The following is a 20,047-nucleotide window of genomic DNA, read 5'->3' as shown; positions in this document are numbered from 1 at the left end:
CCACCTATGCATGGGACAAAGCCACTGGGGCTCCAAGACTCAAATATCACAGAGAACTACACATCTATTAAAGTGCACTGCAGTGTGGTGAATATACACATTTCTTATTGACTGATTCTGTCAGTTTATGAGATAGAAGCTATTAATTTTAAGTGAGTGGTCCATTAATTTCTTGTTATCCTAGCTCTGCTAAATGAAATGTGGATGCTAATATTTGCTAATGAATGCACATTGAAAAATTACCCTCAGCAAGATTTAGCAAGTCCCATAGCCACCGTTAAATTCTAGTTACCAGATAAATATAATATTTATTTGTTCAAGATGTAGAGTAGCAGGAGGTTTGAATACGGGTATGTGAATGTTTTTGTCGTGCATATAGGCAAATAAAATAGGCAAATAAACCACATTGTCCAATTTAGTCACTGAAATGAATTTGTCTTTTTTCAAGCAATGAGAATTGATCAGATTAGCGTACAAGTAACAATTAACAATAGAAAGACTTTAAAATAATCACTAAGCCTTCTGCATGTCTTGAAAACACTGATGTCAAACTGAACATTTCATTGGTTTCAATTAGAACTGGCTCCAACCCATCAGTTCCTGGCACCCCAAGGAGATTAGCAGTCATATGCATTAAAAAAAAAAAAAAAAAAAAAGAAGAAGAAATAAATTAAGACTTAGATTTAGATTAATACAAGGAACAAAGTTGCATGCCCAAGGGGCAAACTGGGAAATTCAGAGATGACATCATGAAAACAGAATGCAAAATGTGGCAACATTCTGCTTTTCATAAAATAATGCAAAAAAAATGCTGTGCTAACCAACTAATTACCGTCTACTTTTTCCTCAAGTGTTTTTTTCCCATTTGAACTATACCTCCGTGGGCTTTTTTAAGCTACTACTTCAAATCCATTCAATTACATGATTGCATAAGTAACACATATAGTGATGTAGTTGGCATTAAAGGGAGAATCATGTTCAGAACAAAAGTTTTAATTAGATTTAAATATAGAAATATAGCACACAGTAGCTACTGCAAAAGGATTTTGAATTATCAAAAGTTAGCTGTCAACGTAACACTGATGTGATCAAAGGGAATGCATATGTCGCACTGTACGTGGATCAGCAATAACCCACCAAGTAAATAAATTATTGCACTCATTCTATACCAGCCTGGTTATTGAAAGCAGGTTCTTCAAACACCATTTATGTTGAAATTATCTGCTTCTATATAATCTTGTACGGATGACTGAAATACTAAGTATTTCAACAAGCTGTCAATGCAGGTGGTGCACTGATTCAGCAGAGCACTTAGGTTGGGAAATCTCACGGGGTTTAAGTTCCTTCTGAAGTATTTTGCTCGTGTTACATGAGGACAAGTTACTCAATCTGCTGCAGAGCTGATCCACCAAAATTTTGACAGTGTTTAGTTGGATGTGATTGTGGTATTTCTGATCTCAACTGTTTTTCTCAAAGAAATCCTGGGATTATCCACGATGCTGCTGAGATGACAAATGACAGAAAAAATGGAATATATGTTATATATATATATAAAACATATACATAATTGTCACATATATCAAATATAATATAACATATATATGTATGTGTATATCGAATATAATATGTATATAATTATCATGACTATTATTTCTCTCTTCCTTTTCTGTCTTAGTAAATAGCTTTTATCTCAGTCTACAAGTTCTACCTTTTTTTTCCCCAATTCTCTCCCCCATCCCACTGGCAGGAGGGGGAGTGAGCAGGCACCCTAAAGTGAACATCCTAAATGAGGGCATGCAACAGTAGCTAACACAGCTGCCATCACAGTAACAAAGGGTTTCTTCTAGACACTTCTGTATTATGGGTGATGTAAAATATTGACCCCCGTCTTTGTGAAGGTGATCATTTTTCCCATTCTTGCTATTGGTAGAAATTTCTTAAACATCAAAAGTAGTCCTTCAAGTTACACTTCCTGCAAACAGAGGAAAAGATGCACTTGCAGAGGTCTGTGTGAGGGGGAGAGATATCACTAATTGGACATCAGTGTCTTGTTCCCAGGACCACAAGGGAAACAAAAGACATTTCATGTATGGATTGTTGAAGTTAGATGAGAAGAAAGCCACACTGTGAGTCTAACTTAGACTGTGCCATGATTTTAATTCACACAGGGCAAGGGCCCTTTTTTTTAGATTTTGTTTGTTTATTTTTTTGTGCATTCCAACACAGCAGCAAGGAAGAGTTGTCCTCTGCCTTCAGCACATTATTAAATTCTTGGAACAGAGAGGCCTCAGCACATCTGAAAATACCAGTACTTGCTACTGCTGTAGGAGCAATCTAAAACTGGCAAAGTAAGCTTGGCAACATCAGGGGCACCCTGTCTGTCTTTGGGCTGTATCAGTACCCAACTGTGCTGTGGTCAGTATTACTATCTAAATGTGGAAGGGAAGGGATAGAAGGGTTTCCTTAGAGAGACACTTAAGACTATAAAAGGAGTGGAAAAGCCATTTGTGAGGAAGGTTTAGAGGGCTGGAGCTGGATCTGGTAACCCCTGTGAACTTGGACATCTGCAGGACAACGAGGGCAGCTGGACGGGTCCTGGCTGATGAGAAGCAGCTGCCTGAGAGTGGACATATGCAGGCTGAGCAGGTGTAATGCCTCTCCCAGCTACCCTTCCACATCCCACATTTTGCATCTGTCTCCTTGTAATTAGTCCAGCTTTCCCTCAAACTCATGTAGACTTTTAACACTTAAGGACACCGATAGTATAAAAAGAATACTGTGGGAAAAAGATGGAAGTAAAAGCAGTACAATAGGCCTGAAAACAAAATTTCTACCCAAGCTGTAGCCACACATGAGTGACTTATAAACAAAAAGCCATCAAGGCACAGATGAAGGGTTGCTGTAGTTTTACTTCAAGCATATTAACTTTTAATAACATCTACTGAATTACACCTTTTTTAATGCTTTTTGCATTACTGTAACATGCAAAGTGTTGAGCCCAGTGAGTAATCTGCTGATAGCCCCTTATAATGATGTTACCAAAGAACACTGCAAAATGTTTTAGAAAGGTAGGACAAGGGAAGAAGGCAGTTTATAAGCTAACAGCTTCCCCATCTTCATGCTACTCCACTTAACAGGAGGATGGGCATTCCAAAGACTCTAAGGTGATAGGGAAAACCTTCCAGGAAGGATAAATGAGACACAATAAATTATGTTTGTACACTTTTTTTCCCCAAGAATAAATCAGAAAAAAAATATGGGATATTATGGCAAGAGGCTGGTGTATATATTAAGGGGAAAAGGGGGGAAGTAAGGAGGTACTTAAGAGGTGAAAATGAAAGGAGATGAAAATACTTCACAGAAAGTAAAAAATCAGAGGCAACATCAATTTTAGCAAGTAGATGGTGTAAGAAAACAGCCCATCAGGGAAGCAATTACCACTTGTCTGATACAGCTACGGGAGACAGTGCAGGGCTCTTACTTCAGTTCAGGCTTCAGCTGTTCCCCTGGCTGCAGACCAAAATTTCCCAAAGGTCCATGATTAGTTTTGACCCTGAAGCCTGTTAGGGGTTGCAATGCACTTGAAGCACCGCAGGAGCACAGCTTCTGATTTTACATTCTTGAAAGGGACTTTAGCTTTCCACACAGCCAACTGCTCCACAGGCCAAATCGCTAAGTGCACAACTGACAACAGCTGGAGGAATTCCCTCCACAGCCTCAGTTCTGTACCAAGGCAAAGTCCTATGCCGATGCAGCCACAGATCCCTATAATACACTTTGGCAAATATCAAGTAACGTCGTGGAAAATCTGCTTGTCTCATAATTAGGAGAATTAGTATGGAACCACAAAAAAAATTGGAGACTGAAACACAACTTTTTGATGTGAACGTTGGTCATTTTCCCTTCTGACAGGAATGTAAAATATTCATCTCAGAATGAGGAGCCTCTGAGAGGAGGAAGGGACTGTGGAGATAAATCTCATTACTACTTTCAGCTGAACAATAAAATTAATACAGCTTTATGATCTCACATTGATTTTTGGACAGACATTTATGTAAGTCACACTGGATAAAAACTTGCCAGCAAGTTTCTTTAAAAGCAGAATGAACAAAATCTGTGAGGAACTGCGTAATTCTTTAGTCATGTTTCTCCTGGTTGAAAAGAGTTAGATGCTGTACCAAGTTCATGTCATCAGTACTGTCTGTCACATCAGAAAATAAATAAATCCCTTTTCAGTCAGGTGAGAGTTTTTCCAGGCTGAACTTCTTTTCAGAAAATATTCTCAGCCTGGAAACAAATCACTGTCTATTCCTCCTATTAATGACCACTAAACAGATTTTTGCTTCTCTTCAGGAAACTCCTAGAGAGCAGTTGTGCATAATTAAGATAATGAATTAATAAAATTAAAAAAAAACAAACCCTTGAGTTCTAAGTAGAGCTGGCAGAATTTCAGTCTGCCTGCTGGAGACAGCATCACAAAGTCCAATTTGTGTGCTCCTTTTTCTTTCCGTATGAATGCAGGATCAGAAAGTATTATCAGACTTCGGGAGTCACATTGCCTTTTGTATTCAATATATGACTTTTGAGTTCTTTTAAATTATATTTAAAAAAAATACCAATTAATTGTGGTCTTAATCAGTCTATAGAACTGGTATAAAGTAAGGATACAAAGATACACATATCTAGTTTCATAACCTCCCTTTAATTTGAATAATTAGTTCCACATAAGTACACTTTAAAATACACAATCAAAATTTCTTCACCATTATCTGCAAAGCTTCAGAACGAAATTGCTAAGTAGCAGATAAGAACGCTGCCTGGGAAAGATACGTCATTGAGTGGCATTTGTTGCTTTCTGTTTTCTCTCTGAATCAGCACAGCCAAATATGCTGAGAAACTGACACCAAATCAAACAAGGACAAGGAGGTATGTGGAAAGTAATGACTAAGCAGCAAATGCTATAATATCATATGAAAAATTGGGTGCTATCAATTTTTCAGGCTTATTTTGTTTAACACATTCTCCAACTGTCTACCAATGAATGGAAGATAATCTTTCAGTTTAACTAATAAGATAAACACCACTTACCCTCACAGCCTTCTATTATGAAAATCAAACCAATGAGCATAGAAGCAGGTAGTAAGTTATCCTCGGAAACAACGAAAAACCAGTGCTACTAATCATCACAGATATTTCTCATTGACTAAATAGAACTGTATGAAAATGTTGAAAATACAACTCAAAAGTTTTCAAAGTTTTCAAAGTTCTGAACAGCAGCAAATCTGATTTTTTTTCCAGAAAAAAAAAAAAAGGAAAAACAAGAGAGGTTTTTAAAGTTTCTTTGTTTTGATACAAAATATTCCAGCAATCATCAGGGTCTTATTTAGGAAAATATAATGTAAAGCTTCATGAGAATTCACTCTCAAGTGTCATTTTTCTTGTGTCAGAATCCCAAGCATGAATGCTTTCCAATAGGCATTTCATGTGGGTACTTCCAGTATATACTCTGGTGATTAATCACGACCATAAAACATAACTGGGGCTTTACTGGAATCAAGGAGTCTAAACTATACAGGAAAACATGGCATGGAGAACACGAATAAGGGTTTCTGTGGTACCTCTGAAGTAATCTTTTTTTCTGTAAAAAATACATAGCAAATAAAGCCAAAATGGACAGAGAACCACCTTCCAAGGCCTTAAGTTTTTTGGTGTTTGGCAGCTCCTTCAGCAAGCCAAAGGACTGGAGATGAAAGAAATAAGTAAGAACTGGGACACAGAAAACCTTCCTAATCCACCCAAGTGAGTGCTATAAGGTGTGTGGGAGAGGACAGGCTTTGAATATGTGGGCCTTCTTATTATTGCTAGCAATCAGTTTAGTTTCAATGAACATGCAGGGAAACTAAATGTTGGTACTGGTAGTCCCCCTGTTTGAACCCATGTATTACCAGCCTTGTACTTCCTCACTGAATTTCTCCTGCATTCTGGATTTTTCATGTATTTCAGTTCCATCTCTACGACATCAACAGAAGAATACGTTGTCAGGAACTCACACCAATCTCATGCTAAGCTGTGAGATGGTACCAGTAAAGCATATCAAGAGGTAAATATACTTACAACAACATATTTAACAGCTAAAAATGGAGGGACAGGGAAGCCAGCTAACTGCACAACAATGCACTTGCTGGTTGGCAAACTGCATTCCTTAACAGCATCCTTATTAAGTTATTGCTGTCAAATGCTGTTTACTTTAGCTGTCAGAACTGTCTGCATTAATAATGACTAACTGCATGGAAGCTACTTACATCAAACATTGTTTTCACGTCACTGCCACAGACCCTACTTCAGGGCAGATGAGAGTGCACCTTGTGAATGTGTTCATTGAACAATCCTTTTTAAAGCACTTAGGCTGGGACAGTGTTTCTATGGGTACAAGTCCCACTGGTCTGACCTACAGCATCTCCAGGATGAAACCTCTAGACCTAACACACTCTGCAACTGAGTTTCCTGATATCATATTTGCACTATGTGCAGTTGAGGTAGCTCTGTGGTGAAGGCAGGCTATTAGCAGTACTTATGAGAGCAGTGAGCTGAGGTACTCTGGGGAGATGCTCCAGACAAATGTAAACTCACTGCCCTCACATAATGTGGTCCCAGAGGGAGAAGCCTCTTGGTAAACGAGGAAGGCTTGCAACACAAAAGTGAATTTTCTGGGAAGCCCTGTACAGTCTTGCAAAAACAACACTGTTACCAGAAGAAATAAAAGAAAGGAAAATGTCTCTTCCATGCACTGCAGATTCTCTGTTTTTGTCTCAGACGTATTGCTGCTTTTATTTCCCCTCCATCAATACCAGCTCTGTATGCAGAACATACAAGGAGTACATAATTCAGAGAGTGTCTGACATGGAAATTTCTATCATGAAGCTGATTTGCTTGCAGTTTGGTACTGTGATGATTTGGTCTGTGTGAATTCTGGCTATGGCTGGGAAGTTGCTACCATTAAAACTGAGTGTGAAGGACTTCTTGTGGAAGCGTAACTCAGTAACTGTTGGTGGTTCACTAATATGTCTTCTCCAGATAAGGTCGGCAACAGATTTGGGCAGCTAAATTGCTTTTGAGAATGGCAATCACAGCTTTTAAGCAAGAACACTACATAGGATGTATTAAAGTCCATCTCAGCTGTAACAAAGTATTACCAAGATACAGGTTTAAAAAGTGGAAGAACCATGTAGTGGTAATGAGAACTAAAAGGGAGAAGAACTCTATGGTAAGACTACAGAACTCCAAAAGGAGAAAATGTCAGTCCCAGCAGGCTGGTCAAGGTCATACAGAGTTGTGCAAAAGGATAGCAAAGAGTCTTGCTGGCAGCAGTAAAGCACTGACTTATCCCCAGCTGTGTAACCCACACTTGGGCCCCTCTGGCCCATTGTCTCCACTGTGAGACATGTCACCTAGTTGTATTCATGCAGCATAAGGACAACCACTACTGAAAACTGTTATGAGAGACACAGACAAAAACAAGAGATCCTGCATTTAACTCCAAGTATTTTTGCATGTTTTCTGTAGGAATGAGACAAAATCGTAAGTTAGTTCAGGTGAGGGACAAAGCAAGATCCTCCGCTTGAAAGGAACTCTGGAAGGAGTGAGGACCTCCAGCCAAAGCATATTCCAGCCCTTTCATCACAAGAGTTCTGCTCACCTTGAATGCCCTTGGCCCTAAGCCCAGGCAGGCGTACTCCCAGGAGGGGAGGAGGGATGTGCCAGCACCCTCTGGACTTCTGATATCAGCATTCAACGTGGGTTCTTCTTCTAAATGGTGATGAACTCTTGGAAGAAAGGAGAAGAGAGTTGTACTTCTACGTGGAATCATGCATTTTCAGGAAAAATGTGATACGCTTTACAAACAATTATGATTCTGAGTGTTGCCTTTGCTCTATGGTCACAAAAAGCATGCAGCTGCAAGGATTCTTGTGAACCACACAGGATATACCATCTAAGAAAACCAGGAAAGTAAACTGCTATATGGTTGTGTTTAAAAGTGAATAGAGATTGTTACTGTTTAGGTGGTACCTGTCCTATTTGTCAGTGACAGAAGGAAAGAAAGTCCATTTATACAGTCAAAACCAGACAAGCCTTTATTCTGAATGCTGAAACCAGAGTCCTTGTCAATGAAAAACTTCGAATCAGCATGTGTGCTAAAGCTAGTTAGCTATCTAGCTACACTTGGTGGAAATAGAGAATAATAGTTAAGCCATCAAATTAATTCAGGTGTAAAAATTACTTAAAGACAGCCTTGTAACAGCCTTGTTACAAAGTCCATGTAAAATCTCTAATAATATATAGTCATTCCTCCAGACTTACAGAGACCACCTTTAGTATTTCAATCACTTAATACAGACTTTGCTAGCTGTTGCGCAGCCACTCCAACCTGCAGCACCAGGGTACTTCTTGTTGCTCCACTGTTTTCCTCTTTTTCATGAAACAAGAAGGAAGATAGTTTTGATTTCATCCCATGAAGATACTTGGTGCAACAGAGGAAGGGACAGGCAGAATGAAGGATGGTCAGAAGAGAACCAGTTTCTCTGGGAAGCCGGCAAGCATCATGCTGATAAAGGACTTAATCACCCAAAAACCGAAGCCTAAACAGTCTAACACTTAGATGTCTGACTCCAGAGTTGAACCTACACTCCTGTACCAAGAGTTCTTACAGAATTTATGAGGAGAAGGAGCTAGCTCAGGGTACAATCCATCCACACAATGAACTATAAGGTGTTTCCAGTGACCTTGGTATTGAGTGTGTCATCTTCCCCCTAGGCTCAGGACTTCCTTTGTGTCTCCCTATATCACACTCATTTGATGTAATTTCTCAGTTTGTTAGATTCCATTCAATTCTGCAACACAGTTATAGATAAAGTGGGGTCACAAAGAATACAAAACAGTTTCAAGAAGTGCTTACATATGAATTGAAGGTATAGCTGTTAGTAAATACAACTAGCATTCATAAATACAACTAGCATTCAGCAAATTGTCAGTGGAAAGCATGGAATACCAGGAGTTTCTGGAATAATTATTTGGATTTTCTAACTTTCATTTTAAAAACAGGAAAAAATCTGCAAAAGTGACTCAGTTTCCACCAAAACAGCAAGACAAGACTCAGCTTCAACATTCATGAACCCTTTGGTCTTAAACCCCAATTCAGAGTAGAGTTCAGGACCTACACCAGTTCATCTAACCATTAAACATGTGGCTTAACACTGCATTTATAACAAATCACTCTTTGTGAGTCACTTCTTTGAAATTTACTTTCTTTACTTTCCTTGCTTTCAACTTGGACCTCAAGGAATTCATTTGATTTCTTGTATGAGGCCCTTTACTGACTTGGCACTGACCCACACTAATAAAAGGCATGTCTTGTGTGTGTGGTTCCCATTAAATTCACAGAGAGTAGGCAGACAGTTAATAAGTGTATTCTGGAAAAGGATCAATGTATTAAATATTGATACGTCTTATTCTGAATAGCAACCCCTTAGCTACTGTCTTCCTTCTCTCTGGGTTAGCTTTCGTCAGGAAGATTGGATGGAGACAGTGCTAACATATTAAAAAAATATTTCTATATCTAAATCAAGCAGTGAGTAGGCAGGTTATAAACAGACCTTTCTTAATTTTATCGGATTAAAGTAGAATTCTATCAACTATTTGATTCCTTCTCTTTCTGAAAGAATTTTTAAATAATGTTTTTCTTGCTCTTATTTGGAAAACTGGATGGCCAGATAATAATTACCCTATTTTCATCTCAAAGTTTCTGCCAGAGGAAGCTGAGCTATTGCAATCTAGTAGTGATCAACACATCATCAAGCTCAAGAAGCAATTAAAGCACTGAAGTTTAAAAAAAACTCATGCATGAACACTTCCTTAGTGACTTGCATTAATTGTTCCAAAAGGCTTTTAGTAACCTTCTTTAAATTGTCTGAACTGTAAACTGGGAAGATCTTTCATGTGATGGTAATGGTAGCACGTTAAAGGATTCAAAAATTTCTCTAAATGCCTGTCTTCTAATGAAGGATTTCAAAGAATACAACTGAGTGGGTATTTCAATGGGTAAAATTCTGCCCTGTTTACCATATTCAGAGATCCACTTTTCCATGCTGTCCAGGATTACACAAATGAAAGGTGCTTCAGGAAGGAAGTGTCTGTGTATTTGGTGGAAGATTAACTCTTGAAAAGCTGAGGAATATAGTTAAAGCCATTAAAAAATAAATATCAACTGAAACAGAAACAATACCCATGGACAGGCTCAGGACCAACAGTAGAAATTTGTGCACAAAGTCATTGAAAACACAAATTAGACATTATAAAGGACCATCATACCAAAACACATCTCCTAGCACCCTCTCTGTTCTACCTCCTTTTTCCTATTTAACTAATGAATAGCCATGGCTTGCTGATCCTCCAGGCCAAATGGGACAATAGATGGGAAACAGGTATTTACAGGAGCAGTGAGCTGTTTCACACAGGCATACAGGAAGCCCTACTCCCTCTCGTTTGATGTTACAGCCATGCCCCCACTGCATGTCTGTGTGTGGGCATGGACATGGACCATGATGCCAATGCTACAAATGCTATCAGTATCACACACCTCCCTAGGGCCCTTCTTCCCTCCCTCGTGTGCACACCAGTTCTGTATCTTACAAAAAGAGCCCTGCTTTTTTTCCCCCATCTTTGCCAAGCACCTTAGCCTCACTATATGTGGGGAGGACGAAAATTTTGGCCAGGTGTCAAACACAAATCTATGGACTACTGGCCTTCCCTGCTGCTTAACTGTGTCATGCCCAGGATCTGCAATTAGCAACCCTGAGCTGCAGTTGTGTGTATTGGATCCTTTGCCAGTCATCAGCAGTAGCAGCGGGGTGAGCTAGATAATAAGTGAGAGCCGGGAAACAAAGATTTTTGTGCTGTTGTATCAGTTATTGCCTGCTAACTGTGATTTTATGCGTGGCCTGAGACCAAAGGACAGTCAGTAATTTGGTAGTAGGGAGTCCTTCAGCTCCCAGTGAAGGACATCAGAACTATAGATAGTAGCTTAACTAATTGCAGGATGCAAGATAGACTACAGCTACTGCTAAATATATGAGATTTCTTTGTTCCTGGTGGTGAACTGTAATTACATCCCAAAGCAGATGACAATGTTGAAGGGCATCGTTTTAAAATCCTTAACAGCTGAGTTTTTAATATAGTTTTTATTTGCATTTGTTTGTATTTATATTTAGAGATCACAGAGAGTACCTAAGCCCTTAAACATATAAGCCTTTACTGAAGCTGAAGGAACATGAAGGGTTCCACCTGTAAGAGTATTACAGGTTTTACAGTCTAATTGACTCTAAAAATTGAAATAAATGACACAGGCAGTGAGGAATTTCTTGTTGGAATGACTGTAGAAGAGCATCCTCATCTCTGATCTCTAGACAGAACTTGCTGATGCAGTCTTTCCATGTGGTCATTTACTTTAAAAAAACTAAATTCAGAAACAGTGCATTGCAAATATTTTTTCTTAGGACAAAACCATACAGAAAGCAGCTGAATGGCCTGACAGATGAAGTATAAAACTGGTTCTACTTGTATTAGCTCTCTGATTGGCTAGGTTTAGCAAATGAAGGCTTAATGAGATACATGAGTAATAGAAGTCTACAGCCAGGTTCATTTTGGGTGAGAATGGGGGGGCTGAGCCAGTGCACACTACCAAAGTGCCATTCATGTGGATGACACCCTTCCTTCTCTCCTCATCCAAACAACTTCTTCCTTTTGTAAATGCCGGCTAATGGGATCAAAAGGGCTCAGAGCTCTACTGTAGATCTTTATTGCCTGGCATCGTTCTCAATATTTTGAGGAAAAATGTGGATACTTAAAACTCCTGCTTTAAGATACTTAGACACAGATTTTTAATCTTAACGGGATGCTTTCTTTTCATTTCCCCTTCCCATATTACTCTTTACCTTCTGTAGATTTCTCTGCTTCTGGGGCTCTGCTCATTTCTCAAGGTTAGCTGGTACTTTACTCTCAAGTTTTGTGGTAACAATTAATAATTCCAGAAACAGAGGAGCTAATGAAGTCTAGATGCAAAGAAATCTGTGTCTTGGAGTTGGATTGTTTCGTATCTAATAAATTATCAGCTCTGATTGAAGTTGTCACAGTCCATCACATCCTGTCACATCCTATTGGATTCCTTGCTGCTTAATTAGACTTGAGCATAATCCCTATCTTTTCTATTCAGTCACCATCAATACATGTATAACAAAATTAACACCTTTGTGGTCTATGCTATTTCAGATGAAATGAGCTGATTGAAAAATTACTGAGGGACCAGAGAGGCAGGGAAGCAGGGAGAGACTTCAAGAGACACGGACATACATACATGCATGCTAAAAAAATCATAGCCCCCGCCAACACAGAGACTGGGGTAAAATGCCTAGTAACAACACATTTCATTGATACTGCTTGATTCTTTTCAGGAAACTGGTTTAAGCTATCTTCACAAGAGATGTCTTTTTCCAGTACCATCTATATGGGCACAGGAAGTGAATGCTGTACAGCTTCGTTCGGAAATCTTTCTGTGTGTGCAGTAGGCAAGCTCTGGAGCCATGCATTTGCTGAAATCACCAGTAACTTGAATCAGTATAATGATTTACCTTTTAATAGGCACTAGTTTGAGATTCTGTTCCTACATATTCAGCCTATCACACGTGCATAGGAGAAAGGTTTCGATACCTTTTAGTTCTACAGACCTCTACACCACAGATGTAAGCCTCCTGATGAAAGGCTTCCTTTTCTCAGAACCTTTTGTAAAATCCTTCAAAGCAGTTAAAACTTCAGGATCTAGGAGTACTTCCAGAAGTAATTCAGGTGTATGTTTTGGCTTCGCCTCTACCACATTCCTTCCACAATTCACCATTCACTTCACAGTATTGTTTCCACAGGAAAAAGAGAAGGTTGCATGAGCCAGTAAGGTCATAGTGTATTGTCTAGGACTGGCCTAAACAACTTAGCTTAATTGCCAAGTTGGAAGCCCATGATAAATGTAAGCCCGTTTATTTATAAAACCTTCCCATGGAAGCACTGGCAGAACAGGAAAAGATATTTTTTTAATAATTATTTTTGATCTAATGTTCAAACACAGTACGCCTTAAGCCTTTTGTCTACTGTTGGTTGCTTTTAATATGTATTGTAGCAATAAATCTTCAGTTCCAATGACAGGCACAAGGTAAAAATACGCACATAAGAATTACCACATTTTTTTTCTATGAATAAGTTTCATACTCAAAAGTTCACACTGCTTTTACATGGCTTGGAGATTTGTGGAGGTATTGCGTTTGCCAGGAATGAATTCACAATTTGTATAACAAGAACATTCAAGGGTTTGTTTATTAATTTTGTTTGTTTGTTTATTGGGCTGCAACACAATTTGCAAATCCATTTAACAGGTATTCACTGGGGGAATTTATTGTTTATGTAAGACTATGATTTAACTTTGGAAGGCAGCAATGAAAGTTTATTTGGTCAAATCTTATTAGCTTCTGTAAAACTTATCTGGAAATTACTAATCCTCCTTACTTCAAAACATAAATTTGATACTGAAACTACCTTGATCATAGGCTATAATTCTAAAGGTGGAAATTACAAAAGAGAATAAGGTTACATAGAAGGCTGTTCATTAGTAGTTTTATTCACATGAATATTTCTCTTGAGATTACTGAAGTCAATTCATACTTGCATTCACATGGTTTTGTATCTATTCAGCTGTATCAGGGAACAGAACAAGAGTAACACAAGGACACACAGCAAAGGAAAATATTCAGACCTGTGCTTTTGTTTACTTTGTAAATACAGAATTACAGAATGGCTGAAGTTGTCAGAGACCTCTGGGTCCATCTGGTCCAGTCTGTGCTCAAGCAGTGCCACCTAGAGCAGAGTGCCCAGGCATATGCCCAGGTGGCTTTTGGAGATCTCCAAGGAGACCACGCTGCCTCTCTGGACAGCCTGCTCTATTCTTCAGTCACTCGCACAGTAAGAAAGCATTACGGGATGATCAAAGGGAGAATCCTGCATTCCAGTTTGTGCACATTAACTCTTGTCCTATCCCTGGGTACCAATGGCTTTGTCTTCTTTGCACCATCTCATCACGTATCCACCCTGAGCCTTTTCTTATACAGGCTGAACAGTCCCAGCTCTCTCAGCCTTTCCTCATAGAACAGGTGTTACAGTCCCTTAGTTTTTTTCTGGCCATTCATTGGACTGTCTCTAGCAAGTCCACGTCTTTCTTGTACTGTAGAGCCCAGAAGTGGACACGGGGCTCCATGTGTAGCATCACTTGTCCTGAGTGGAAAGATCACCTCCGTTGACCCGTTGGTGAGATTCTGACTAACAAAGCCTAGGATAACATCAGTCTTCTTTGTAGCAAGGGCATGTCTGCGAGATTCTGTCTGTACACATCTCTGCACCACTCCATCCAGAAGGAAAAATAATTTCTTGTGGGAGAAAAAGGAAATATTTATCCCTGATGAAATCCCAGATCTGGAGTACACAGGCACATCTGTGCGTAGAACATATGCTCCTATGGGTCACACGGCCCTCTGCTGACCAGCCCTTGAGAAGCCTGCAACAAAAGGCTGTTTTGTTTGCAGCTGTTCTAGATCTCATAAGATCATGTAGATCTTCATAAGATCATGCAACTTTATAGCTACATGTCACATAAACTTAATAATGTTTTTACATTACATTTCCAGAAATGTGTCTGTCAGTCGTCCTACCTCTCTGGCACTACAGCTAGGGAAATTTGTGGAAGAAGAATAATACCAAGTATCAGTAGGAATCTAAGCATTCCAAATACATTTCAACTGGACTGTGATATAGACTCTTCCAGCTAGTGCCTTTCTATCAACCTTACAAGTTCTCTTAACACCTTTAATGACATTTACTTTCTGCTTTATTTGCCAGTAATGTTTTGCGATGAACAGCACTAAGATTCTTTCCTGCCTCAGAGGGAAAAGCCATCAGTAATGTATCTAGACTACAGAGCAGATGTGTAAGCCTGGTTTACTCAGTTACAGTTTACAGTAAGCCTGGCTTACTCAGTTACTCAACATTAGTTCGCTACTCACAATTCAATTGATAATCTTCACATCTGCGTAATGCAAAATCGCTATCACTGAGGTGGTTTGTAAATCACCTGCCTGGAGCTCGCAGGAGGAAAGGAGAAGACGACCTTTAATATACTATACAGCTAAAAGAGCTAAGATCACACCCAATCTGCATCATTACAAATACAGATGCCAAACAGCTTCCCTGTCCCTAGCGTTGCAGCAGCCAGCATAGATTCCCAGCATAACCCCCAAGAGGATTTCCTTAAAAAGCCATTCTCAGCCACTACTTTGACTGCACATTACATGCATATACATCACTGACTCACCCCAAAACAACCTTTTTTTTTTTTTTTTCTATTTCTGGGCTAACATACTGTTATGACTTTGAATCCAACTCAAAATAAAGCCATTCAAAGTCACTACTTCCCAGATGCTGTAGGGTAGAACTATACCAATTAAAAATCTCCAAAGGATTTAGGGAAATAATGAAATGTAAAAGAGGAGTGAATGATTGCTGACCCAGACTAATAAACTAGCCTCTTTGATGGATGATAAAAGAACTTTGAGGAGCAGTGCTTACAACTGCTCACAAGCTTCTGCAGTTTAGCCATTCTCTCTGCTACTTCATTCTTATTCAGTTATCTTCTACACTTTCAGAACAGACACAGCACCTCAAAATCTTTTTTCAACTTTGAACATGTATGGGGTCATCTTTGGTTACCTTGGAAAAAATGTGTCATGAAGAACAAGTACTTTAGGTAGGTAATTCTTACCAGTCAATCTGTAATTGTTGCTTGACGTTTATTTGTCTTTCTATGCTATATCCATTTCAAATTTGGAGATGGAAGCAACTTTTCTAAGCAGCTTTGTGTGTTGGGTTTCTATGTTCTTGATATGAAAAGGAGTTTCTCAGCTTTCACAGAATGACATCTTGGGACTAAAAGAGAACCCAAGGAAACTGATTAACAAAATAGATGGATTGCAAAGATTTTTAACATGTAATTATTTGCCTGCATGTTATAATTCATTCTTTGCAAATAGCTGGTTAAATAATGAAATGATTCACCTAACTTCTGCAAATCTGTATTCGAGCAGTCATTTCCAAATTTGACACCCACTTGTTTGTTTGTTCACATTCGCTGGGTGATCGGCCTCCTACTTTGTATGCTTTCAAGGTCGAGGATTGACTCAATTCTGCATTCATGTAATCCCTAGGGCAGCTGTGATCTATTCGTATTTGAAATTGTTTATCGCCATCACCATCCAAATATTAAATAATAACTCTCTGAAGCAGATAGCAGTTTCTTCTCTTTTGAGATGCTAATGTTAAAAAAATTGACACAATTCCCAGAACTGCAAGTTCCCTTTTCTTTTGTCTTAGAAAAAAACCCACAAACTCTCTAACTTCCATCTTTTCCTAAGAAGAAATACTGCCAGCTTTATCTCAGACTTTTTTGTCTGTTCCCCTCCTCACTATAATCTATTGGTAAAAGTAGACTTAATTTAAAAACAAAACAAAACACAACATTTGTCATTTCAAACTTTGTTGTTAAAACCTGTTTCCATATTTTTACTATCTGAACAGGACCAAATGCCATTGTTTTTTCAAGATTATCTAGGGCTCTGTACAACTGCACTGTTGTGCCTATGCAGTACAAAAATCCTACTCCATAGAATAACCTATAGATTTCCTAGAAGAAGATAAAGGTACCAGAAAAATTCTTCCCAGGAGTGTACCATTAGCCGTGGTACAGCTGTAGATGCAGAAGGACTGCAAGGGAGGGCAGAGCTGTCCAACACAGTCTTACTTTCTTGTCTACTTTCAGCCTTAATTGACTCAGAGAATAAAGTCACAAAAGATGATAGTAATATGGTGGTAATGGCTTGTTTTTATTTTTGCATTTTTTTCAGTGCTTTGCAGCTCATTTCCTTATCTCATGCACAGCAGTTCTCTCTGCTTGGGTCTCACTGCCCAGAGTCCATTTCTGTTTGGCAGATCATATTGTGGAACGTTATCTCTTGCAGAAACATGACTGGGGCAGAAGCACAGGATCTTCCCTGTATTTCCACAGGACAGAACAGCTTCCCTTATGTAACACCACACAGAAATTGTTCATATCATGGCACTCCTTTTTTTTTTCTTATTCTTAAACAACAGCTGGGTAATTGCACATTTCCACAGCTCTGATTTGGTCAGGCTTCAAAGAATAGGATGTTGCAGGGATGTTGTTAATTCTAAATTCATACCAGTCATTCAGGTATATACAACTGTGCCTTCACATTTTTAATTATTAAGGAAGACATAATTATAAAACAAAAATCATTTTAAAAAATTGACGTAATTTCACAGGCTGTGGTTTTGTGAAAAATCATAATGCTCTCATAAAGCACTTTAAGAACTAAGGATGAAAACTGTAATATGAGAGACAGGGTTTATTGCTTGCAAACTAGCCCTGAGAGGATTGCCATTAGCTGAGGTCATACTGACAGCCTCGCAAAGATAATGACCCAAGGCAGATAGATGCTTGCTTTCTGATGCATAGCAGTCTCATAAGAGCCAGCTTCCAAAGCCATACCATCCTTCAGTCTTTCTCTTGACACATTTAGCAAGCTACTATGTGCCAGAATCTCTGCTACTGATGCCAGTCTTTGGCACAAGGTTGTGGGGGTGACCAAACGCATCCTGAAATAAGCATCCCTACCGTTGGCTACTGTTTGACTAGAGAACTTCATAGCACTTAAAATGTACTTGCCTATTGTTATAGTTGAGATATAATGGACTTTTAAGCACACTCTCCTGCAGCCTATGTTGAGTTAGACATGCTTTGGACTACTTGCAAAAAAGGCATGGATGTAGTCAGATGCTACATGTAACAATGAGCTGGCCCTTTAGGGAGCATAGTTAGGCTGCTTCCACATGATTCTAGTCTTCTCCATCATGAACTCCCACAGAGCATTCTGCTTCCATACTCTCCTTTTCTCATCTTCATGGATTGCAGACTGTCTCAATATGTTTCTGTACCAAAACGGGCCTGAACACAGAGGATGGATGGCACCAAGGAAGGTGTCTTATGCAAGCAGCCTGGTGGACTGTGCAGCTGAGCTTCAGGCAGGGCAATTGTTAAAAGTGTCTTGTCTATCCGTAAAGGCCTGTGGAACGTGAGTTGTGCATGTGAGTACCATTATTCAAAATTCTGACTAAAAACAATGGGAGTCTGAGCTGCAGGGCTCATCTTGTAAAAGGGATACAATAATAACTGTAATATTCTCTAGCTTTCAAGCAGCACTGTTCAGCTGTAGATTTTTGATGCCCAAATTTACTCCTGGTATAAACTGTTACTATCTGAGTGATTGCTCTGCAGATAAGCTCAGTGCTAGATCGTATTTTAAATGATTTTTATGTTTATACTCTCTTCTCCACATGTCTATAAGCAAGTGGAATAAACATGCAAGTAAAGTATATCATATACAAACCAAAAGAAACAAAAGTCAACAGGAAAGGAGTTGGCTTTATACTTACAGCACAGGAGTAGGAGACAGGAAATATTGATTCTCAAGGCTTCCTGAATAATGTCACTGCCTCTCCGGGCTGCAGTGTGATATTCTTCATCATGCCAAATGGCATCTAACTGCACATTATCCTTTGAAGATTTACACTTCTTGACTTTTCTCACATTTTACTCCTCATAACAAGGAGGAGTTAACTCTTGCTAAGTATGTGGGCCTTTGCTGGACAGAGGTCACAGTAAACAGCTGTCCTTTTCTGCTGTAAGTAAATAATTGAAACGAGTCATTTAGTTCAAGAACACTTAGTCTTGCAGTATTTTCCTGAGGGAGATGAATATGAAAAAGAATGTTTGTCAGAAACTGTTTGAAGGCCATAATACTGAGATGGATTGGTAAACTGCTGGTAAACTATTTTAGAGCAGCTTAAATCTTATTATCCTACACAGATACAACATAATAAACTATTTCTTTGGAACAGGAAAAAAAGCCAGTAAAGTAACAAACCAACAGCACTGTACAGTCATCATAGCAAAGAGATTCGTGGAAAAACAGACTGAATCATAGAATTATTAAGGTTGGAAAAGACCACCAAGATCAAGACCCACCAGCAGCCCACCCCCACCACACCCACTGCCCATGTCCCTCAGTGCCACATCCACACGTTCTTGAACATCTCCAGGGATGGTGACTGCACCACCTCCTTGGACAGCTGTCCTTCTGAGAAGAAATGTTTCCTAATATCCAACCTGATCCAACCTCCTCTGGAACAATTTGAGGCTATTCCCTCTTGTCCTATCGCTGTTACCTGGGAGAAGAGGGCAACCCCCAGCTTGAAAGGACCTCCTCTCAGGTCTTCATAGAGAGTGTTAAGACCTCCCCTGAGCCTCCTCTCTCGTTTGGGCTGGGGGGGACTTGAAGACCACCAGTTGCAACCCCTGCTATGGGCAGGAGTACTTCCCGCTAGAGCAGGTTGCTTGCACTGAAGCAAATGGAGCTTTCCGGACACCAGGACTGCTTAGAAACAAAGCGTGGCACACGTGTGAGGTGCGTTTTTGTACGTGCAGCCTGCCTGCGACCAGCAGGTCACCGCGGGAGTCAACAGGAGACAAAGCCACACATACAAGGCAACACCGTAAAGGACCGAGCCAGTAGAGCAGAAAGGCAGCGGGTGCCTCAGGCTCGCTCTGTGGAAGGCGGCCGCCCCCAAGGAACCTCTAACCCAGAACCCGCGGCTTGTTACTAAGGAAGAACGGACAGACGAAAGAACAAACGAGCCCAGCAGCACCGCCACCTCAGCGCTCCGCCCCACACCCCCACACACTTGCGGAGCGCCGCGAACTGCGCGTGCGCACTACCAGGCGGCGCGGCGCCGCCGCTGCTCAGGCCGCCGAGCACAACCAGAGCGGGGG

The 20,047-nt window shown here is 39.8% G+C and overlaps 1 long non-coding RNA gene across 4 annotated transcripts; it reads right to left on the bottom strand.

Annotated features, from left to right (window-relative positions):
• Positions 1 to 13,190: 13,190 nt before the first annotated feature.
• On the bottom strand, positions 13,191 to 20,020 carry LOC112531517. 4 transcript variants are annotated; one of them, XR_005839460.2, is made up of 4 exons: positions 19,444 to 20,020; positions 18,652 to 18,897; positions 15,905 to 18,281; positions 13,249 to 14,516 (listed from the first exon to the last, which is right to left on the bottom strand). It is a non-coding gene; the product is annotated as an uncharacterized LOC112531517 (long non-coding RNA). The 4 variants fall into 4 exon arrangements; XR_003073316.3 differs by having other exon boundaries at positions 13,252 to 14,516; positions 15,905 to 16,068; XR_005839464.2 differs by lacking the exon at positions 15,905 to 18,281 and having other exon boundaries at positions 13,191 to 14,644.
• Between the last annotated feature and the right edge of the window lie 27 nt (positions 20,021 to 20,047).

Source organism: Gallus gallus, chromosome 1 (assembly GCF_016699485.2).
Source record: "Gallus gallus isolate bGalGal1 chromosome 1, bGalGal1.mat.broiler.GRCg7b, whole genome shotgun sequence".
In the NCBI taxonomy this organism is placed as follows: domain Eukaryota; kingdom Metazoa; phylum Chordata; class Aves; order Galliformes; family Phasianidae; genus Gallus; species Gallus gallus.
This window is presented reverse-complemented; position numbering and strand designations above follow the sequence as displayed.